We start from the raw sequence: 5,278 nt of genomic DNA on the forward strand, positions 1-5,278 counted from the left end.
TCCATACCCCCGAAGACGTACTCGTTTTTAACAAAATTTCCTTTTCGACCTCGGGTACGAGGGCTGGCGTGAAGTCGGCCATGAAGTTCGCTAAAATTTGAGACTTGATGGCCGTTCGGGGTTGATAATCAATATCATACCCATTGATTTTGACGGCCCATTTAGCTAATCGGCCCGAGAGTTCGGGCTTGTGCAGAACATTACGAAGAGGGTAAGTGGTCACCACAAAAATCGGGTGGCACTGAAAATATTGTTTCAATTTCCTAGAGGCGCTTATTAGGGCAAGCGCTATTTTTCTAAGTGTGGGTACCGGGTCTCTGCTTCACCTAGAGTTCGACTAACATAGTAAACAAGAAATTGCGTACCTTGCTCTTCTCGAACTAGGACACCACTCAGTGCGACCACTGAGACTGCTAAATATAAGTAGATCTGCTCGTTTGATTTTGGAGTATTAAGCAATGGTGGGCTCGAAAGATACCGCTTTAACTCTTCCAACGCCTGTTGGCATTCCACGGTCCAAGCAAGACTATTCTTCTTTTTTAGAAGTGAGAAGAACTTGTGACTTCGATCTGAAGACCTCGAGATGAATCGGCCTAGGGCGGCTATCCACTCTGTTAATCTTTGTACGGCCTTAACACTGTCCACGACTGTAATGTCTTCAATCGCCTTTATTTTATCGAGGTTGATCCGGATTCCTCGATTTGACACCATAAAGCCGAGGAACTTACCCAAACCGACCCGAATGCACATTTCTCGGGTTTGAGCTTCATGTTGTATTTTCTCAATATGTTAAAAGTTACCTGCAAATGTGTCAAATGGTCCTCTGTGCGCGGGGACTTATCTAGCATATTGTGAATATATACCTCCATTGAATTACCTATTTGTTATTCAAACATTCGATTCACTAGGCGTTGGTAAGTAGCACCGGCATTCTTTAGCCCAAACGCCATTACATTATAGCATTAGGTGCCGTACTTAGTGATGAAGGAAGTCTTTTCTTGATCCTCTGGGTTCATTTGAATATTATTTTACCCGGAATAGGCATCGAGAAAACTAAGGATCTCGTGGCCGGCCGTGGCATCGATTATGCGATCGATGTTCGGCAGAGGAAAAGATTATTTGGGACATGCTTTGTTTAAATCTTTATAATCTATGCACAATCTAAGTTTGTTACCCTTCTTGGGGACTACTAATACATTTGCTAATCATTATGGATATTTTACATCCCAGATGGATTCTATTTTGAGAAGTTTAGCTACCTCGTACTTGATGAATGCATGTTTTACCTCGGACTCGGGCCTTCTCTTTTGTCTTACCGGTCTAAAGATCTCCGGTGGGATCCCTGTCATATCTAGATGGGAACAATCAAAACAATCCATGTTATTTAAAACGAATTGAACGAGTTTTTTCCTGAGCTCGAGAGTTAACCTCGTGTCCAGGTATACCTTTCGATCAAGAAGGTGTTCGATCAGTATAAGTTGTTCCAGCTCCTCGACCGTTGACTTCGTTGCATCAGAATCATCGGGGGTTATGAAGGTTTGAGGTATCATACAATCTTCATCCTCGAAGATTCCCTGCTCCTCTAATGGGGCCAGGGCCGGTGTCTGTGGTTGCTATTTGACTTCTTGTTCTAACTCTGATCCCTTCGTTGATGAAAGTGCGGATACTGGTATTACTTCGTCGATTGCAAACATCTCTTTGGCGGCGGGTTGTTCGTCATACACTATTTTGATTCCTTCCGATGTTGGGAATTTCAGTACTTGATGGAGCGCCGAAGGTACTGCCCTCATGTTATGAATCCAAGGCCTTCCAAGAAGTGCATTGTATCTCATATCACCTTCGGTTACATGGAACTTTGTTTCCTGGATAGTTCTGGCCATGTTTACTGGCAACATGATTTCCCCTTTTGTGGTTTCACTTGCCATATTGAAACTGTTGAGCACTCGAGTTGCAGGCATGATTTGATCCTGGAGGCAGAGCTGCTCTACGACCCTCGATCGAATAAGGTCTACCGAGCTACCCGAATTAACCAACACACGTTTAACTTGAATTTTATTCATAAGGATAAATATTACCAGTGCATCGTTGTAAGGCTGTTCGATCCCTTCTGCATCCTTATCGTTAAAAGATAAGGTATCCTCTGGTAAGTAGTCACGGGTAAGCTTCTCCCTTGTGATTGTCACTTTGGTGCGTTTAAATATCGGGCCTTGAAGAATATCTACCCCACCAACGATCATATGAATCACGTGCTGCGATTCTTCCTGTTCGTTATTGTTATTTGCATCCCTGTCTCTGAAGTGAATTTTAGCTCGGTCACTCAAGAACTCTCGAAGGTGACCCTCGTTGAACAAATGAGCTACTTCCTCCCTTTACTGCCTGTAGTCTTCGGTTCTTTGACCATGGGTTCGATGGTATTTGCACATTTCATTAGGGTTCCTTTGAGCTGGATCGGTCTGTAGGGGTCAGGGCCACCTAGTATCCTTAATTTTTCCAATGGCTGACACAATACCTGAGGCATTGACGCTGAAGTTGTATTCCGATAACTGTGGCGCTTCTTTAGGCTCGACATGTGTTTACCTCGAAAAATGTGAGTAACAATGAAAGATAACTTGTGGTTTTAAATACACATGATATATTCTAATACTAGTGATTATATGAGTAATATTGAGCTTAAGTAAGAAGAGATAATGAACCAAATCAATGTTATCAGAACAGTTGGGGCCTCGAGCTCGTCTATCCAGGGACCTCGAGGTCAGCTAAAATCGATCAAGTATGAACAATAAAGTAAAGGCAATAAAGCTGAAGAATAATTGTTGAGCACGTTAAACAAGAGAAGAATAAGAATGTTCTATTGCAGTGAATGATCTTTACAGAAATGATTGGGGTACCCTTTATATAGGAGGAGAAAACTCCAATATAGTACCTTGCTCATAAAGGTAAAGAATTCTATTGGTACAGGTGTATAACGGCCTAGTAGGACCTGTACTATTTCGTACAACCCTTATCCTATAATTAATGCCCAGATCCACGTGTCCTTGAGAAATTCTCGCTCTTTCTTGATTGACTTCGAGATAATGCTGCTCTCGATGCAGTCCGTGCCGGGCATTCGATCAGCTTCCTTGAGGTAGGTGTCCCTTTGCCAGATACGACACCCACTTCGAGTCTTCCGGACTCAAGCCTACAGCTTGATTTAAGACTTCAAAATAATACTCATCAATTTTGACCGTGTACAGATAGTCCCCGCGTTTCTTAGAATAAGATGATAAGAAACTAGTTGAACCTCAATTTTCCCGGGACCCTCGAGATGATGTCATGCTCGTGACTAAGCACTTGAAGTGATCGATGCATTCCATCGGTTGATCTCCCAGAAACATTGAACGTCCCGCCGGTCCATTTCACCAAAAGCATTAAATGTGCCGCCAGTCCATTTCCCCAATAAGCATTGAATGCATTCAGCATCGGTCGGCCACTTGTGCCGCCGAACCGTCACCGACTTTCTATATATAGGGGGCTACTTGGCTGAACAAAACTACTCACATTCCTTCTTCATCAACTTCTGGCCCTTTCCTTTCTCTATCTCTTCTTCTAATCACCCACTTTTATGGCTCAAATCTGTAACAGCAAGATCACATGGCAGCAACCTTACCAGTTACGCCAAGGATCCTTCTCTTTTTAAAGCTTTATCCCACTAGGTGGGATTATACTGGGTTGTTGTTGTTGTTGGCAATTTTGGCTCGAAACAACGAGAGAAGGGCACCGAATTCTTCCTGTATCGGAGGATATGTTAACTATACACTGCTGCTCATCTCTCTTAACTTCAACCTGGTGTGGCGCTTTATTCCTTTTGCTTTCCGTGGAATGAGGTGGCACTATCATCTACTAACTTTTGCAGCCCACACCAGTACAATTTCTCAAGAAGTGGCTTCACAATAGTTGTGATGACAAGACCCATACTCGCCAAGTTTTACACTAGGCCACAATTTTCTCTAAAGATCGAGATGGAGTCCCCGAGGAGGAGGTTCTCGAAGATGTTGCTTTCGAGGATATGCCCCCAAAAGTAGATTAGGTTCTTGGATTTTGTTTTTGCTCCTTTGTTTCTGTGTAAGAACCCCTCGTGGGCTTTGTAAACATCTTTTGTTAATATGATTTCTCCGTTTTATCTTCGATTCGTGTTGAATTCCATTCTGCCTTCGTTTGTGAAAAATCCGAGTGTATAACTCTAACGATTAGTCCGAATACTGGACCCGGAACATAATAAACCCTTAGGTTTTAATAGACTAATATAACACCTTTTAAGGTTCTTTGTTAATCCTCGAACTAAGCTTTGATTGATTTGATGCGAGCTCGGGACACTGGGACTCTTGAGTCCGAGTTGAGTGATGGCAAGGTCTCGAATTTGAAATAGAGTTGGCTCTTTTAGGCTTCGTACATAGTCCTCGGGTGAGAATTTTCACGAACTCGGGTAGCCCTTGGGCTTAAAAGTCGAGTGAGCGTTTTGCTCGAACTCGAAATAAAGATAGCCTTTAGGCTTTATAGATAGTCCCCGAATAGGATTTTTCTTGAACTCGGGTAGTCCTTGGGCTTAATAGTCGAGTGAGAGTTTGCTCGAACTCGAAATAAAGATAGACCTAAGGATTTATAGTTAGTCTCCGAATGAGAATTTGCTCGAACTCGGGTAGCCCTTGGGCTTAATAGTCGAATAAGTGTTTGCTCGAACTCGGAAAAGACATAGCCCTTAGGCTTTTTAGATAGTCCTCGAATGAGAATTTTCTCGAACTTGAGTAGCCCTTGGGCTTAATGGTCGAGTGATCGTTTGATCGAACTCGAAATAAAGTTAGCCCTTAGTCTACATAGATGGTTCCCGAATGAGAATTTGTTCGAGCTCGGGTAGCCCTTGGGCTTAATAGTCGAGTGAGTGTTTGCTCGAACTCGAAAGAGAGATAGCCCTTAGGCTAGATAGTCCCCGAATGAGAATTTGCTCGAACTCGGGTAGCCCTTGGGATTGGTAGTCGAGTGAGTGTTTGCTCGAACTCGATTTGTAGGCTGTCCTTGATGACTTTTGACAAATTAATTCCCGGTGCCTTTGCCCTGATACCAATGTCATGACATAAGCGGTTGAAGTGATTGAAAAGTTTCCTTTTGTGCAATTCCAAAAATCATTAATTATAGGCGGCTGACCATCGGCCTTTTGGCTTCCTCAGCACGCTTTAACGATCTTTATAAATAGATGAATCCCGCGACCTTTCAAACCTTGTTCCCTTTGTGCTTCCAAAGTCTC

This window comes from Nicotiana attenuata, unplaced genomic scaffold (genome assembly GCF_001879085.1).
Source record: "Nicotiana attenuata strain UT unplaced genomic scaffold, NIATTr2, whole genome shotgun sequence".
Taxonomy (NCBI): Eukaryota; Viridiplantae; Streptophyta; class Magnoliopsida; order Solanales; family Solanaceae; genus Nicotiana; species Nicotiana attenuata.